General features: G+C 41.9%; 1 protein-coding gene across 1 annotated transcript in view; it reads left to right on the top strand.

Moving 5' to 3' along the window:
• Window positions 1-662: 662 nt before the first annotated feature.
• Window positions 663-18,981, top strand: part of RAB7A (RAB7A, member RAS oncogene family) — a 57,583-nt gene continuing 39,264 nt past the window's right edge. Inside the window, exon 1 of the mRNA XM_075550113.1 lies at window positions 663-849. The gene's annotated coding sequence lies outside the window, so the exon portion shown is untranslated. The remainder of the gene's footprint in view (window positions 850-18,981) is intronic.

Here is an 18,981-nt window from a genome sequence, read left to right as displayed (position 1 = left end):
TCCAAAGGGGGCCATTCTACTCTGCTCATGCAGTCGCCCTGAGTCAAAATGGACTCGGTTATACTGACGAGGTTTTGTTTTGTCTGTAAGTCTCTCTAGGGGAGTCCTGGTCGGGCAGGTTACTGACTGGGTGGCAACTGTAAGCAGGATGGCAGTTCGGACCCACACCCGTCACTTCACGAGACAAAGGTGTGGCCACCTGCTTTTGTAAAGACGACAGCCTGCTCTGTGCGATCCGGTCGCGCTGAGCTGGCATCGACGCCACGACCCCGGGTTTGCGTCGTCGCCGACGACGGCGCGCTCTGTTCCCGAAGCAGCTGTGCTGTTCCCGAAGAGCTTCGTGGACGCACCAGTGCTGCGGGAGCGGGGCACTTCCGGGGGGCGAACGCGGGCGAATGTACCTCGCCCCCCGCCCCTGAATTCGTTTTCCTGGGCAACAGCAAGAGGTTCGGGAGTCCCTGTCAGGTCCAGCATGGCGTCCTCCAGCGCCCAGCGCGGGCCTCCAAGATGGCGGCCACCTGTGCGGGGAGACATGTCCGGAGTCCCCCGGGCCCAGGGCCGAGGAGGCCGGGACGTGACGCACGGGCGAGGCGGGGCCCCTCCTGCGCACCGCGCGGCGTGGAACGTCTCGTGACAGGCACTTCCGCTCCGGGCGGCGGCGGTGGCGGAAGTGGGCGCGGGCTCGGCGTCTTGGCCATAAAGCCCGGGGCGGCAGCAGCGGCGGTACCGGAGGCTCGGAGAGCGCGGAGCACGCCCCGGAGCCGCGCGCGGCCTTCTCTGCCGTCCTTCCGCCTGCCTCCCAGAGCGAGTCTCGTCCCGCGCTCGGCCCCAGCCCGCGGAGCGGCCGCGGTAAGCAGCGGGCCCAGCCCGCCCGGCGCCCGCCCGGCCCCATCCCCCTCCGCCCGCGCTCCCCGGCCTCGCGCTCCCCGGGCCTCGCGGACGCGCCGGCCCCCGCGCGCACCCTCGGCGGAGCTCCGCGCTGGAGCGGGCCCGCGGCCGCGCCCGGCCGCCGAGAGGTCAGAGGTTGCCGGCAGTGACCTCTGGCTGGGGCGCCGCGCGGGGACCGCCGTCACGGGCGCTTTGTTTACGGGTGGCTGGAGATCGGAGCCCCGCCGGGTCGGCCGGGGTCGCGGCGGGGCGCCCGGGCCAGTTGCCTTCGTGGAGTGGAGCGTCCCGCCGGTCGGAGGGCGGCCCCGGCCGCACGGGCTTCGGTCACAGGCCTCCGCACCTTCGGTCCGACCGCCCGACCCGGTCGTGAGGGGCGGGGGGCGGCTCCCCGACGGCTGTGAGTCAGGTCACGTGCTCGGGACTCGCCTCCGAGACGGACACAAGCGAGACGCCTCTGGCCCGGGGAGATATTTTTTGCCCCGAACTCTTGTTATGGTCAACCCCGAAAGAAGTTTTCAGACTTCCTGGTGGAAAGATGTAGAATGGCTGTGATGACATAATGGCTACTACAAGTGGGAATATTGAGAATAAGAAAGATTTGATCACTTACTGTCGTGGGCGCCGGGCCAAGACAGTTAAGTACATTTTCATGTTTAATAGGGATGTCATGTTAAAGCTTCACGAAGTGGCATCTGTTTTACCCGAAAGCCGAGAGTGATTCCATTTTCAATTAGGACTGCCAGTGCATTTTATTAAAGTCTGTCCGCGTATTAGGAGCTCATTTTGACAAAATACTTCATTGAAGGTGGAAAACTTTTAATGCTTACAACTTTTGTCAAAGGATTTAGGCCGAGCAAGCCCGTCTTGTGAACCTTTTTGTCTTCTGGGTTAGCCGGTTGGTTCTTTGCCCGTGCTGTAATACTCCATGGATTCTGAAAGAACAGGCTCTTGTCTCCTGCTTGTGATGGAAGCAGCTGATTAGGCACATGACTTCTCATCCATGGATTAATAAAGTCTCCTGTTAGTCTCTTTCCTTCTTTAAACTTTGGAGGGTTTGTTCAGGTTTGAGTCAGCACTGAAGAGTAAGTTGTATTTTTTCCTCCTGAGGACATTGTATGCAAGGTAAAGTTCAGTACTCACAATCCCAGTATGTTCTAGTTTCTCTTACTGTTCCGCCTAATACAGTTGAGAAATAGTATGATAGCCTTAAATAGTGTTGGGGTGCAGAGGAAAATGAAAATAGGCACTTTTTCATTCGTCAGATGTTTTGAATATCGACATCAGGCATGATTCATATCCTTAAGGAATTTTAAAATGATGAATGATCATGGCTAGGAATTTGCCTATGGACAACCAGGCTAAAGAACTTGAAGTTTTTAGAAAGGCGTTAGTTTTCATCTTGGCAAGGGAACCCAAACTAGTCGTCCGGATAGTCTGTTTTCTGGCTAAATGGAATGCTTTATTAATTTCAGCCACAGTGTCTATGTGGCTTGCTTTTGAAGAGAGAGGAACACACATTACAGTTTCTAATTGATCCTGTATTTTGAAAAACAACCTTCAACTTTCCAAATTTGTTTCACCTTTTGCCCAAGGGGCATTTTTTGTTCACTCCAGAGAGAAGCCCTGTCCTTGTTACTTCATTGCACTGCAAATGTTAGCTGGTGCAGTACTCTGAGAGCAAAGGCACACTTGGAATGTTGGTTTTTTTTCTTCAACCGATACAGAAAGTTTCATGTAACCTAGCACCTAGGTGAAACACTGTGCCATCACTTCCAGTAATTGTTTTGTGTCATCTTCTATAAAATATTTGGAGTTTGCCTTGTGGTAGAGCTGCAATCATAGGTAAACAAACTGAAGAGTGGGATGTAGGAAAAGGCACTCTCAAAGTGGGATTACTAGTCTAAGCAGTTCTGAGCAACCGCTTTGGGCATTTCCCTACCCTTCACTGTAGATCAAAAAGTTTTGATTCTTTGACTAGCTTTTAATCTTCAAATAGCTCTGCTCTGATATTTTCTGTACAGTATATACGATATTAGCCTTTCCATGCAAAGTGTATTAAACCTACTTGTGATAGTAGGCTGACATACTTTCCTCGCTGAGATTTGACATTGTATTATTGTTCTTATGACAATTATCCAACTCTCCATCCTTATCATTCAGATTTGGCCTTCTGTCCGACTGTAGACAAGGGTCGGAAGTAGTTAGGAGGGAGTGTGCTGTATAAATACCGCTGAGAACAATGGCTCGCTCCCCTGGATCCTGCTGTTGCCCTCTGAAGGAGACTGAAGCTGTAGAAGTGGAATACCTTCCCCATGCCCCAGTTACGCAGTTGTTGGGCATTTTGCTAACCTGTATCTTTCTTTTTTTTTTTTTAACCTGTATCTTTCGTATAGGATTATTGCCATTGTATTTTCAGGGATTGGTTCTTGGTGTTATCAAACACCCATCCATTAAAGCTGTCAAATCGAGCTCAGTGCCTGTCTGCCTGCAGTTTGCTGCAGAAACATTTCTGCAATGGGTTGGTCTCCGGTTATGTGCTCCCACATCTTCCCCTGATGCCCTTGCTTTTTTCTTCCCACCCTTATGTTAAAAAATAGGAAAATAGTTTTCATTTATGTTTTAAAACTTGTTAATGGTGGTTGTGGTCAGTGTGATTTGTGAATCAATGGTAAAAGTGATGTGGTAGATGAAATTAGAACCAGATTTTTAGCAGTGCCTCGGACTCGGTTCAATTTTAGTACCCAAGTCTATGATTTCAAAAACAAATTTAAGAATAGCTACTTGCAAAATGTCTCTGTGGGGGAGGAAGAAAGCTTGGGAGTTAGTTCCAGTGGTGACATACAGTATTGGCCTTGTTCATTTGCCTGGAGATGCAGTGCTTAATGCAGGGGGGGCCTCCTGAGAGCCTGGTTTGATGACATCATCGCTGCTGTGGACATTAGCAGCCTGATTCTGCTGTCCCATTCCATGAGACAGAGCAAATCCGAGGAAGTATATTAAGGGAGTTTAGGGAATGCTGCAACCTTGCCTGATTTTCTTTCTTTTTTAATCATTTTATTGGGGGCTCTTACAACTCTTATCACAACCCATACATACATCCATTGTGTCAAGCACATTTGTACATTTGTTGCCATCCTTGCCTGATTTTCAAATGGCATTTTGTACTGGGACTGCTGCCAGATATGGTGCAGGAGGTCCTCGCCTGTCCCCCACACTTTGAAGCAATGATGTTTGCTTGCTTCTTGCAGTTGACATCCCTGGAACTACCCAGCTCAGTTCAGGAGTCCTTTAAAAATTACCTTGCGAAGTAAATAGATAGCACCGTTGTTTTCTAATCTTTTATGTACGTGTAAAAAATAAATGATCCCCATTTTAAAATTTCAGTTTCAGTTATTTGGGCATGAATAATGACAGTTACTATGAATTGCCTTTTTTTAAATGTCTATCAACTCCATAGACTTTTTTTTAACTCAGACTTTATTTTTTTAATAAGTTTCATACATATGTTATTTAGTTGGTTTACTACCAGCTACAAATCTGGGGATCTTGAAGTAACTCTAGGAATCTGAGCAGCCCTCTGAAATCCTCTAACACAGCGGTTCTCAACTTGTGGGTCGAGACCCTTTTGGGGGTCGAATAACCCTTTCACAGGAGTCGCCCGATTGATAACAATAGCAAAATTACAGTTAAGAGGTAGCAACGAAAATAATTTTATGGTTGGGGGTAACCACCACATGAGGAAACTATTAAAGGGTCGCGACATTAGGAAGGCTGAGAACCACTGCTCTAACATGTCCCATTTAAATTGATGGTTATTCAGAAGATTAATAGTTCGTAGGAATCTTCCTACATAGTATTCTCCTTTAATGGTTTTTAAAAAATATTTCTGTAGTGTCATGTGGCGAATCTATTATTTCATTTAGGTTTAAAAGGTAGAAGTTTCTGTATTTTTGCCAGAAAAATCTGATGCTGGTTGGTCAATTGAACCAACAAGAATGTAACCCATCTTAGTATCCTTTCTGGTTTACTGTTTAATCCTCTTCCTTTATATGAAGGGGTTTCAGAAAGTTTGTGGGAAAATGGAATTAAAGCATAATGGAATTTTTCCACAGGCTTTTTGAAGCCCTCCTGTACATGATTGCCCTGGAATCCTTAGCATTTGATCCCTTATACGTATGCATCTTTGCTCTACTAATTTCTATTTTAAATGAAGTTTCTCTCTTGCCAATTATAAAACTAGTCAATTCTTTAAAAAACAAAACAAAAAACACAACAGCAACAAGTAGGAAAAAAACTCAGAAGTATAAAGAAGAAAAATAGATGATTTATAGTACTCAGAGGAAGACCAAGGTAAGAGTCGGTCATTTCCTTCTAGTGAATATATATTTTAATACCTCTTTAATGAAATTAAACAACAAAAAATAACCTAAACATTTAGTTGTGGAGTGGACTGGACATGGGTCCTAAATCCCTTGGCACCTCTCTTAATAGACATTCAGTCATGCGATCAGAGGACTAGTTCTATTTTTCAAATGTTTGATACTTCAAGCTCCAGATTAAGATATATTTGCTGAGGATAACCAATATGATGTTGCCCTTACCTGAGTAATTTCTTCTATAGTAAACTTTTATTGCAGTCAAAAATACAGAAAACTGTACAAATACATTAGCACATCTAAGAATTTTTTTAAACTCGGAAGCCCCCTTGTGTTTCTTTCGAGTCAGTACCATTTCCCCAAGAGTGAGCAGTCTGTTGACTCCAACAATATAGATTAGTTTTGTCCGGTTAAGAGCCACAAGCTAGGTACACTTTGCATGTAGTTTCTTTGACTCAACATTGTTTGTGAGACCTTTTGTATATGCAATGGTAACTCCATTTCTATTGTTGAATAGTACTTCATTTTGGGGCATCACCGCCATCATGATTATGGACATTACAGTAGCTTGTATTATAGTTTGTGGCTCTTACACATAGTGCTGCTGTGGATATACTTGTACATGCCTTTTAAGGAGTACGTGTGTACGTGACTGTGGAGTAAATACCTAGGAGTAGGATAGTTGAGTTTTGAGGTGTGTGCATTCAGCTTTGGTAGGAAAGGCTAGCTTTCAAAAGTCAGGCTAACTTGTATTCTACCTGTTTGTTTTTCCACGTTTCACCTTTGTCAACCCTTATTTTGTTGTCTTTCACCTTTTCCCATTCTGGAAGGGAGGGGTCTATTTTTAAAAAGATAATTTTATTGGGAGCTCTTACAGCTTTTTTTTGTTTTGTTTTAATTGTTTTATTAGGGGCTCGTACAACTCTTATCACAATCAATACATACATCAATTATGTAAAGCACATCTGTATATTCATTGCCCTCATCATTTTCAAAGCATTTGCTCTCCACTTAAACCCTTGGTATCAGGTCCTCATTTTCTCCCTTCCCTCCCCGCTGCCCCCTTCCCTCATGAGCCCTTGATATTTTATAAATTATTATATTGTCATCTTGTCCTGTCCAACGTCTCCCTTCACCCACTTTTCTGTTGTCCGTCCCCCAGGGAGGGAGGTCACATGTAGATCCTTGTAATAGGTTCCCTCTTTCCAACCCACTCTCCCTCTACCCTCCCAGTATCGCCCCTCACACCTCTGGTCCTGAAGGTATCATCCACCCTGGATTCCCTGTGCCTCCAGCTCCTATCTGCACCAGTGTACATCGTACTCTGCTATATCCAGACTTGCAAGGTAGAATTCAGATCATGATAGTGAGGGTGGGTGGGAACATTTAGGAACTAGAGGAAAGTTGTATTTTTCATTGGTGCTACATCGCACCCTGACTGGCTCATCTCCTCCCCTAGACCCCTCTGCAAGGGGATCTCCATTGGCTGACAAATGGGCTTTGGGTCTCCACTCCGCACTCCCCTCTCCCCCCCCCCCCCATTCACTATGGTAAGATTTTTTTTGTTCTGATGATGCCTTATACCTGATCCCTTCAACACCTTGTGATCGCACAGGCTGGCATGCTTCTTCCATGTGGGCTTTGTTGCTTCTGAGCCAGGTGGCCACTTGTTTATCTTAAAGCCTTTAAGACCCCAGATGCTATCTCTTTTGATAGCCGGGCACCATCAGCTTTCTTCACCCATTTGCTTATTCATCCGCTTTGTTTCCAGCGGCTGTCAGGAAGGTGAGCATCACAGAATGCCAATTTAATAGAAGAAAGTATTCTTGCATTGAGGGAGTACTTGAGTAGAGGCCCAATGTCCTTCTGCTACCTTAATACTAAACCTATAAATACAGACACATAGATCTCTTTCCCCATCCTCATAACTAAATATATTTCCATACGTACATGTCTTTATCTAGACCTCTGTAAATGCCCTTTGCCTCCCAGCTCTTCCCTCTATTTCCCTTGACTTTCCTCCTGTCCCACTATCATGCTCAGTCCCCACCTGGGTTTCAACAATACCTCTTGGTTACATTACCCTTGATCATGCCCTATCAGGTCCCTCACACCCACTTCACCTCACCTCCAATTTGGATCACTTGTTGTTCACTTGTCCCTGGGATTGTTAACACCACTTCCTTTCTCCCCACTTCCCCCTATCCCATGTCCCCCCGGAACTGTTGGTCCCATTGTTTTGTCCTCCAGATTGTTCAGCCTATCTTGTTTAGACAGACCTATGGAGTAACATACACAAAACAAGACAGAGCAAAACCAAGCAACAATATACAACAAAGCAGCAACAACAAACCACTGACAAAGAACAAAACAAAACACAACAAGAAAGAAAAGCTTGTAGTTAGTTCAAGGATCGTTTGTTGGCCTTTATTTAACTTGAGAGCCATAAATATATTTTTATAAACAAATGAAATCACCATTATCTAAATAATTTTAAAATGTTCCGTTTTACTGAAGCACCACAAGTACGAACCTAGGGACCCCTGGTCCAGAGACACCTTGGGGCCAGGAGAGAGGGAGGGAAGATAGACGAGCAGAGTGATGGTGAATAGCTGCCATGATGTTTGGCGACAGATGTTAGCCCTCCAGAGTTGACCTTGACAATTAGTTTTGCTTTTATAATCTGGACCCCTTCCTGGTGGTGGGATTGCCCAAAAGGTATCATGTGGAGAATAAATCTCGCCATCAGAAACAATGCTTTCATTCAAACTTTTATTTGGTCTGACAGTTGGCCCTTAGCATTGGATTTTGTTGTCTTTATTTTGCATGTTCTGTCCATTTGACCATGAATAGCTTTCTGGCTGGGTGGTAATGAACTTTGTTTTCAAGCCTTTGCATAGACATGGATTCTGATTGCAAAAGCTTATTACAACATGCAGAGAGCTAAGGTGATTCTCAAGAGGGTGAAGCTTAAACAGAGTATTGAAAGATGAAGTTATATTTTTGAGAAAAAAACCTAAAAAAATTTATAATGGCTTTCAAAACCGTTGGTGTTTCTTGGATATTTTCGAAGAACAAAATTATTTAAACCGTCACTAAAAGGAAAAAATTGTGAAATTGCCCCTGTGGGTTTCTGAGATTGTAACTCTTCACAGGAGTGGAAAGCCTCATATTTCTCCCGTGAAATGGTTCGTGTTTTAAAACTCCTGACCTTGCAGTCAGCAGTCCAAGGAGTAACTCACTTTGCTACCAGGTCTCCTGATTTCTGTGGTACGAATTGTAATTTATCCTGACAATTAGAACTGAAAAAATTTCGGCCATCTAGCTGAGAAGCAACAAAGCCCACGTGGAAGAAGCACACCAGCCTGTGTGACCATGTGTGCAGAAGGGGGGATCAGTTATCAGCTATGAAAGAACAAAAATCATATCATTGTGTGTTCACCTCTCTGATATGATCGCTGAAGACAAATGTGAAGAAAGCTGATGGTGCCCTGCTATCAAAAGATAGAGTGTCTGGGGTCTTAAAGACTTAAAGGTAAACAAGCAGGGATTAGGTATCAGGCATCAAAGAACAAAATATCATATCACTGTGAATGAGGGGAAGTGCAGAGGGGGGGACCCAAAGCCCATTTGTAGGTCACTGGACATCCCCTTACAGAAGGGTCGCAGGTAGGAGAGGAGTCAGTCAGCAATGATGAAATATACAACTTGCCTCTAATTCCTAAAATGCTTCCTTGCCACCCACTATCATGATCCCAATTCTGCCTTACAAATCTGGCTAGACCAGATGATGTGCACTGGTACAGATAGGAACTAGAAACACAGGGAATCCAGGACAGATGATCCCTTCAGGACCAGTGCTGAGAGTGGCAATAACAGGCGGGTGGGGTGAAAAGGGGGAACTGATTACAGGGATCTATATATAACATCCTTCCTGGGTGACAGAAAAGTGGATGAAGGGAGACATTGGACAGTGTAAGATATGACAAAATAATTGATAAATTTATCAAGTGTTCATGAGGGAAGAGGGAGTGGGGAAAAATGAGCTGATGCCAAGGGCTTAAGTGGAGAGCAAATGTTTTGAGTACAATGAGGGCAACGAATGTACAAATGTGTTACACAATTGATGTATGCATATATGAATTGTGATAAAGAGTTGTATGAGCCCCCAATAAAATGATTTTTAAAAGAAACTGAAAAAATGTAAAACAAAAGCTTATTAAATAATATTTCAAGAACACATCTGGAATAATGATTCTTTCCTGTCCTCAAGGAGCTTAGAGAGGGAGGAGGTCAAAGCCGTGTAAAATAATTGCAAACTAAAGTCCAAAATAGACAGCATCACGCAAACACTCCTGAGGAGAGAGATATGGCAGTCAGTCTCCTGTGAACATTTACAGCTTTGGGAACCCTGTGGAGTAATTCATCTCTGTCCTGTTCTATCGGCTCATTATGAGTCAGAATCTATTCAGGGGTTCAAGTGATGGGACCAGATTCTGATGGGGAGGGGAGGCAAGACATTGCCATGTGGAGTGGTTTATGTTTAACAAAGTGATAATTTTAGGAACTTAGGGATTTTTTTTTTTTAAGCCAGTGGTTCTCAACCTTCCTAATGCTGCTACCCTTTAATACAGTTCTTCGGTTAGGAAGCTAGGTTAATGCAAACAGATAAAATACGATAGGAAAAATGAGAATGCTAAAGCATTATACAAATATAACCAGTGGGGGTTGGGGAGGGAGGGGAAAAATGAGGAGCTGATAACAAGAGCTCAAGTAGAAAGAAAATGTTTTGAGAATGATGATGGCAACAAATGTACAAATGTGCTTGACACAATGGATGTATGGATTGTGATAAGGGCTATACGAGCCCCTAATAAAATGATTTTAAAAAATACAGTTTTTCATATTGTGGTGACCCGCAATCAAGAAATTATTTTCGTTGCTACAACTTTTATAAATCTTACTGTTTCCGTTTTGGTAATGAGTTGGGTACAGAAGTGTTGTGTCATTTCCATGCTGGAACATTTCAACTGAAAGAGCAACCACTGTTTTCCCCCTGAGACAGCCAGCAATGTTCCTTAGTGTTGTTGTTCAGCGGAATACAGATACTGAGTTCCTGGAAGACCTAAGCTGAACTAGGCTGCAATTTGAAGACCTTAGTTCTAGATAGCAAGTTCCCTGTCTTCTTCACTTACAAATCATCTTTCCTGTTCTCAGAGGTTTCTTTCTTTCAAGTGCTGTTATATCTCAGTTCACCCACCTTCAAATCGCCTCTCCATAAAGTAGGCGGAAAATAAGTGATTCACTCTGAGCCGTTTTAAAAAAAATTACAGTTTCTTAAAGTATACAATTTGATAAATTTTGACATGTGCACAACCATATTTTTATACTTTGTATCTCATTTTTCTTTAAATCATTTTATTGGGGGGTTATACAACTTTATTTTTTTTAATATACTATTGTTGTTTTATTATTTTTTTATACAATTTATTAGGGGCTCATACAACTCTTATCACAGTCCATACATATACATACATCAATTGTATAAAGCACATCTGTACATTCTTTTCCCTAATCATTTTTTTCTCCTCTTTTCTTTTTTTACATTTTTATTAGGGACTCATAGAACTCTTATCACAATCCATACATATACATACATCAATTGTATAAAGCACATCCATACATTCCCTGCCCCAATCATTCTCAAAGCATTTGCTCTCCACTTAAGCCCTTTGCATCAGGTCCTCTTTTTTTTCCCCCTCCCTCCCCTCTTCCCCCTCCCTCATGTGCCCTTGATAATTTATATATCGTTATTTTGTCATATCTTGCCCTATCCGGAGTCTCCCCTCCCCCCGGGTTATACAACTCTTATCACAATCCATCCATTGTATAAAGCACATTTGTACATTTGTTGCCCTCATGTTTCTCAAAACATTTGCTCTCCACTTAAGCCCTTGGTGTCAGTTCCTAATTTTCCCCTCCCTCCCTCCCCCCTCATGAACCCTGGATAATTTTTAAATTATTATTTTGTCATGTCTTACCCTGTCCAACATCTCCCTCCCTTCACCCACTTTTCTGTTGTCCGTCCCCTAGGGAGGAGGTTATATTCAGATGCTTATAATCAGTTCCCCTTTCTACCTTACCTTTCCTACACCCTCCAGTATCCCCATTCTCTGCACTGGTCCTGAAAGGATCATCCGCCCTGGATTCCCTGTGTTTCTGGTTCCTATCTGTAACAGTGTACATCCTTTGGTCTAGCTAGATTTGTAAGGTAGAATTGGGATCATGATAGTGGGGGGTGGGTAATTTTTTTTTTTTTAACCAGTGCTTTGAACCAGGGAGCTTTAAGGTTTGAAGTATAACTTGTGCAGTAATCTTAGGCAGGCCTTCAGTGCTATAATCTCAAGAGTTCTTCCAGTGTCAGAAATCCAGTAAGTCTGGATTCTTGTAAGAATGTGAATCTCAGTTCCCTTTTTTTATTCCCCCTTCTATCAAGACCCATCATTTGTTCTCAAGCAGAATCCTTGGTGTGGTCGTCAGCTGCCAGCTAGTTCTGCTTATCTCACAGAAGACATACCTGCCGTCTTGATGTGTGGAGTACCAGCTTTCAGCAAATTGCCGCTCTAGAGCCTTATGTGGGCTTTTGGTACATATGTGGCTCTCAAGTGAAATTGAAAACATTAAATGCTGTTATTCAGATAACGGGGATTCGTAAATATATATTTATGGTTCTTGAATAATTAAAATTCTTGTGAGGGATAAGATTTACCAACTTTTAGACAGAGACTAATAGTGGTAGCTTAGATGGCCAAGTTTAAATAAGCTCCTGAAATTCCACACACTACTTACCATACTGTTTTCAGCTTTTACTGAATCCCTGTGAATTTCTGTATTCTAGATTGTGTTTTACTGAAGAGAGTTATGGGTGGGTCCCTAGATATAATTATAATAATACAATTTTTGTGTTCCTTGAAAAGAAATGCATGTAAATTCCTCACATTGTTTTGACATCCATGGACTAGACTCAAAGCTCTAGAATTCTGGAGGCTTTCTTAAGCAGGGCTACATTCTGGTTCTCAAGTGTGTTACTAATAGTCCGTTTCTACTTCAGAAAAGGATGTCATTAGATCAGCTATCAATACTCTCAGACATTTTGAGTTTCTGTGACTTTTGGTCCTGCTCCAGTGGCTTATGCAATAGCCTAAAGGGCAAGATGACTCCACTAGAATTATAAAAGACCCTCTTTAGCTATTTCAAAAGCCAAAGCGACCTGCCCATGAAAATCAAGATCTTACTCCTGAATGATTCAATTTCCCATTTCCCCCAGGTGACTTGTTTCTGAGTTACAGAAGCAGTGTAGAAGTCTTGGTTTAAAGGTGATTTCTGGGAATAGTTATGACTTGAAGGTTTGAAGAATAATTCAGGGACTCCTCCACCCCCAGGATGTCCAAACCCAAAACCAAGCGCACTGCTGTGGAGTCCAATCTTATGGGACAGACGCCCCTGTACATTTCTTAGATTTTAACTTGTCCCCGGGGTGGAAAGCCGGTCTTTCTCTGGAGGAGTGGCTGGTAATTTAGATTTACTGACCTTGAGGTTCGAAACCCAACACTTAACCACTACACCACAGGGTTCCACTAAATGTGAATTCTTTAAGAATCTGAACATCTGTTCCTCATTTAGGATAGTTTTCTCTATCATCTTACTGGATAATTTGGTGACTATACTTTCAGATTTAAACATTTCTATATTTAATGGAATCATCTGTACCCATTCTCCTGCAACTTTTGTAAAAATCTATAGTAGATCCTTTTTTCATGTCAATGTATATATTTTTTGCTGTGTAATATGACATTTAGTATAGCTTAACTGTTCAAAAGAACAATTCCATACTTCTAACTTCTCTCTAAGAAAATTATTTATTGTTTATCTCTGTCTACATAACTGATTATGTCCTTAAGATACAGTAGTTATTTCTGTATATCTTAAGATGCAGGGTCCCTGATGGTGCACTTGTTAAGCACTTGGCTTCTAATTGACAGGTTCATGTTTCAAGCCCAACTAGCAGCTTCATGGGAGAAAGGCCTGACAATCTACTCCCATAAAGATCACAGTATAAAAAGCCCTGTGAGGCAGTTCTGTTAGACTGGATCATTATGTGTTGGAATCTGCTTGAACAACAAGATCATGGTGAAACGTACTGGTCAGATTGCTTCTCGGAACATTATGTACTTGTATTTATAATTAGAGAATTCTATTTATATATATAGTTGCCAAATTGCCTGAATTAATGTCTCACTTAAAACTTACCTAGTTAGATTAACTCCACCTATGTTTATTAGTGATTTATATTTGTTTTCGGAATTAACTCTTCATCTCTAAGACCCAAGCCAATTTTGTTTTTATCAGTTTACAAACTTTATCATAGTTAGGAAAAGGAAGAAACTAAATGATTTTCTCGCTTCCAGTATGTCTGGGACAAATACTGTCTTACCTGCTTGTTGATTCAGTCAGTAGCTTTCACTGAGGACCCACCATGTCCAGGTCCCAGGCAGCACAGTAGTTATGAAACTGTTCGAGTGACTGCTAGGTATCATTGAATGACCCCATGTAACAGTAGCATGGCCACAGAGGGTGTTCTGTTTGCTACAGCACCACGGAGCCCTGGACGCATCCACACTGTCGGCTCGCACGTACTAGCTGAGCGCTTCGCCGTAATCCTTCAGTAATCAAAATGTCATTTATTTTGTGTTTTTATATCGTGTGTGTTGAAGAAAGACTGGAAAGCAAGTAATAGGTTTTAAGTTGGGTGGTTTTTTATTTCTATGGCATTTTAAGCATTTCATGATACCTTTTTTATTTTACTATTTTGAATGTGTGCAAGTTCTATGTAACCTCCGATCTAAGTGGGTTTTTATTCTTATCTAGTTTTGATAAACTAGGTTTTTCACCCCTTGGAAAAGAGTATGTAATAGCAGGTTCCATAGGAATATGCAGCTTTTACACACATTGATGTTTCTTCTCTGCCTTTTTTGTTAATTTTAACAGCTAAAGAAGGTTAATTTTCACAAGTAATATGTAATTGTTTGGTGCAGTTTTAAAGAAATGTTAGCCTTCTGGATCTGGAAATACTGTTAGTTTCTTTTAGACAGGAAACGGTGCACAAATGCTAACATTTTCCCCTTCGTTATGAGACTAAATCAGTAAATATTGCTACTAGGATTCCACGTCATAAATGCATTGATTTATTCCAAGCAAAACATTTAAATATTTTTCTGCAATCAGCAGATGACTACAAACAAATTTTCTCAATAATACCCTTGTCCTAGACTCATAACTGTAGTGGTGTCATCTTGCCCATTAGCCTATCACAGAAGCCGCTAGAGTGAGACTAAGAAGTAAGTCAGAGAACTTCAAAGTGGCTAAGGATTTTGAGGGTAGTTGATCCAATGGAATCCTTTTTCAGAGGTAGAAACTGAGTCTAGTAATACTCTTGAACCGTAATGTAACTCTGCTTAAGAAAACTTCCAGAATTCTAGAGCTTCTAGTCCATGGATGTCAAACAATGTGACATTTTTTTTTTCTTTTTCATTTTTGGTGGCCTAGGAAAAACTATCTCAAGGCCAGGGCTAATAGGAAATTGACAACATTCAAGTGGACATCCTTCCAAATCATTGACACGGTGCAACAAGTTTTCGGGAATGCTGCCCCACATAAAACTACACTTTTTAGATGAGTTAAACATTTTAAGAAGCTTGCTAAGACATCAAAGATGAGCCAAGAGAGGGAAGACTGTCAGCTTCAGTTCAAGAAGAAACTAACCAAAGTCAAGAGACTGATGAAGACCATAGAATTACCATTCATTGCATAGCTACTGAAGTTGAGATCGCATGAGATTGAGCATTTTCAATTGTAAGGGAACATCTTGTTCTGAGCGAGCTTTTGGCACAATGAATGCTAAAAATATTTCATGAAGACCAGCTAGCTCAAAGAGCCGGTCTTTTCGTCTCTTTCAGCAAGGTCAAAGTGAATGAAGATGATTTTTATAGAATAAAGTATAACCAGAGACTAGTTTTGAATTTATCAATACAATTCAGAGAGCAAGTTCCAATCAGAACAGCGGCTTCTCGGGATCTCTTGGGACAGTTAAATTCAAGGTAGGGAGGTTACTATGTCTTGATAAAATTTCTCAAGAAACTCTGGATCATCATGGCTGATTATTAAGAAGAAGTTTCAAGAAAGTTGTAAACTGTTGGTGAGAAAAAGGCCAGGAAAGTTGTGTTGGGGGTTTTTTAACATGAAAATGAAGCCGCTCATTTTTACAAAGCAGCAAAGGCTGCCCTTTGAGAATGTTGTTGGGAAATCTTACCATGTCTACCCCACAGCCCTGATTTTGCCCCTTTAGACTTCTTTTTATTCCCTAAACTCAAAGAACGGGCAAAAAAGAACGCTATTTGGGTCCCTGTAGGGTAACAAAGTTGCCATTTTGACATGGTGTACATTGAAGAGTGCAGAATTCTTTGAATGGAGACTTAGAGATGGAAACTACTTCACAAGTGTAGCTTTAGATGGAAAAGAAAGGTGAGAAACAGTAGCTTCACATTTTGATGTTTGGGGTTAATAAAGGTTTCAATTATTTTGAAGTAATACTTGTATATTCTAAAGATAAACTAATCATTTCTTGTTAAATGAAATTGCTAAATCCTATGTACTGTCCAGCTGCTCATGCCAAATGATTGTATTTTGTGGCTTGTAGCTGTTGGAACCCATTAAATTATCTGGAGTTTTAGAATGCCAGTGAATAAGGAGTATGGAAAAAAAAGTTCTGTCTGAAAGGTAGTTGGATCCGCTTAGCCAAGTGAAGAGGTGAGGCACGTTTAGAATGATAACCTGTATGGGTGTGTGCGTACACGTGCACACAGGGGCTTTGTATTGTCAGGACTCTGTAAAGCACACCATCTTCTTATCACCCACAACTGGGGAGATGATGTATAAATTAATTAATATATCCCAATTGTAGCTATGAAGCCAAAATCAAATAGTACATGGCAGAATGTGAGAAGTAAGTTTTTTCTGCTTCTGACTGCTGTGTTTGGAATTACAAAGGTCCAGTCTTGGTGGTACAGGTCAACAGGGTGTGTGGGTAACATGCAGGCGTCCAGAGCATGCGGAGGGACGGGTGCATAGGAGGGAAATGCCAGAGGAGTAAGACAGTTGTGGCCCTGGAGGGAATCCATCTGCTTGACTGAGGAGCTCCTATAAAATGTGATATAGTATAAACAATGTTAGGAGTTGGTAGTAGGCTTCAGGACATAATATATATTTATGATGACTTGTGATAATACTAAATATATAACATATTAAATAATTTATATAAACAAATATTTATTTTTAACAATGTAAATAAGTCTTGCTATACTTAATCAAGCCAGTTGTATCAAAAGAAACTTTAGAAACAAGTCGTTGTTTCATTCCAACCCCTGTCTCCTTAGAGCAACCACTGTGCTTGTTTTAGAAGTTGAACCCTATCAAATTGCTGACTTGGGCTGCAAAAACAGTTTCATAGAGTTCAGCCTAATAACAAAAAATACAAATGGGAGCATTCCTTGTTCTGTACTCTACTAACTTCCCCCAAAATATTCTAACAATTAAAGATGTTCTTTAATAGTCCATGTAAGTCTTCCCTACGTAGATGATATATTTTGACTTGAAGTAAGAGCAGATATTTCCCCCATCTCCACTAGGGTTTTCGTGGCTGGGAAGGGTCTATCCAAGGGAAGAGAGGAGAAGTGGATCTATGGCCTTCCCAGTATATGCTAATATGGCAGAACCAGGAAGCAGGCTGTCCAGGTAGGGAAACAGAGTTGGTCAGTGATTTGAGATGGTGGCAGAACTTGAAATGAGGGGGAAGAATTGGAACTTTATACAATAAGAAATGAGCATGGTATTCAAATGATTGCAAGCATTTGGGGTTTTGCATTTTTCAGGTATGTTATTAAAGATAGGAGGTTCTGTCGCGGTGGCTAATCCAAGCTGTGTTGTGATACTCATGTTTTCACACGAACCACGCTTTGTCATGATAACCTATCTATTTTGAAATACTTAGAGTGAAACAACTAGAACATGATCTCTAAGGGAGATTGTTCCGGCAGAATGGATTTACACCTGAGGTAGCATAGATGTGAGGTGGTGTGCAAGTCTGGCCCAGGATGGAGGCTGTGACCATAAAACCCAGAAAGACTATTTAGCAGGCTTGGTGCAGATGTGTAGGGGTGGGAATGGGCAAATAAAACAGTCAAAAATAAAAACGGAGGAAGCAGAGCAAATGCTTCGAAGAAATGAGTCCCCACAGATGCCCGGCAGTCCGTGTGTTATCGTGTGTTATCACTTGATATTCCTGATAATGAATGTCCTTGATGTTCAGTTTGGCTTTTTGGAAGAAGACTTTATTTGGCAGAGATTGTTGGCTCACTGTTAGAACAGCAATTTTCCAAGCACTGTTTTAGCAACACCTCGTTACCCTTCCTGCTATAAAATAATGACTTAGAAAAAAGGCATGTTTTAGGGGAAAAGGGTTAGAAAAGGTTTCCTGAGTGAGAGCTTTGGTGGGGCATTCTTTATGTATATCCTTTGTTATGTATGCTGATGAACATTAAGGCAAACACTTAAATATTTCAGCAAATACCTAGGTTCCTAAGATGTGCCAGGCAGAGTTAGAAGTAAGAAGTGCTACCTCAGAGCACTGGTGTGTCTTGCAGAATATTGTCGAAGTGAATTCTGTGCCATACAGCTTATCAACCACCTCGTCATATTATATACTGCAGCGTCTCTGCTCACATCTTTGGAGGACATGGCTTTAGGTGGTCTTTGTTCTCGGCTACATATCGAGTACTTCCCTGTGGTGGTTTCTCTGGTCACAAGAGATTTTAAGCAGAGGGAGTGACTCACCATGATTCTTTAAAACAGATCGTACCTGTTGTTCCGATTTAAGTTCCTGGCAGTTTCTGCCTAAGAGTGAACATTGACTTGGGTTTGGATGAATTTGGACAAGGTGTAAAAATCAGGTTGTGCCACTGATTTTTAAATTAAAAAACCATAGACCAAACCTGAACCTCTTAAATATGTGCTCAGATTTTATCACGTTATGAGAAAGGTCAGTATAATTTTTAAGCTCACATGAATTATTAATGAGTAATTGTTAAGGTGAAATGAGGCCTTTATGTGGCTCTTTGACTTTATTCTTTGACAAAACAGTTGGAGAATTTCCCCCCTAAGCCCTAATTATCTACCAAAGAGGGTTTGTTACTTTTGTCTAGGTTCTTTGATGGTTTGGTACTTATTGTTTGGCCTGCCCAGTAATTAAGCACCTTGCAAAGATTTACCAATGCCCCTGTAAATGAAGTGACTACCAAGAGAGGATTGGCTAGCTTGTGGCCCTGGTGGGAGGGTTATGCATTGGAATCTACCTAGAAGTTTACAGTCCACCTCACTGAGGTCTGCAGACTGAAGGTGGAGGAAGAAAGAAAGGAGAAAGGCAAGACGAGAGAAGCAGCAGAAAGAGGTGGGCAGCTTCCTGAAAGAACTAAGATAAGTCAGGGGGCTGTAACACTGAAGACCTGGAAGGAACCTTGTGCAGAGCCAGTAGTGATAGCTGAAATATGCTGCTAGGGATGCAGCTAAGAGCAGAACACAATTACGCTACTTAGATCAGCTAGCA

This window comes from Tenrec ecaudatus, chromosome 5, assembly GCF_050624435.1.
Source record: "Tenrec ecaudatus isolate mTenEca1 chromosome 5, mTenEca1.hap1, whole genome shotgun sequence".
Taxonomy (NCBI): domain Eukaryota; kingdom Metazoa; phylum Chordata; class Mammalia; order Afrosoricida; family Tenrecidae; genus Tenrec; species Tenrec ecaudatus.
This window is presented reverse-complemented; position numbering and strand designations above follow the sequence as displayed.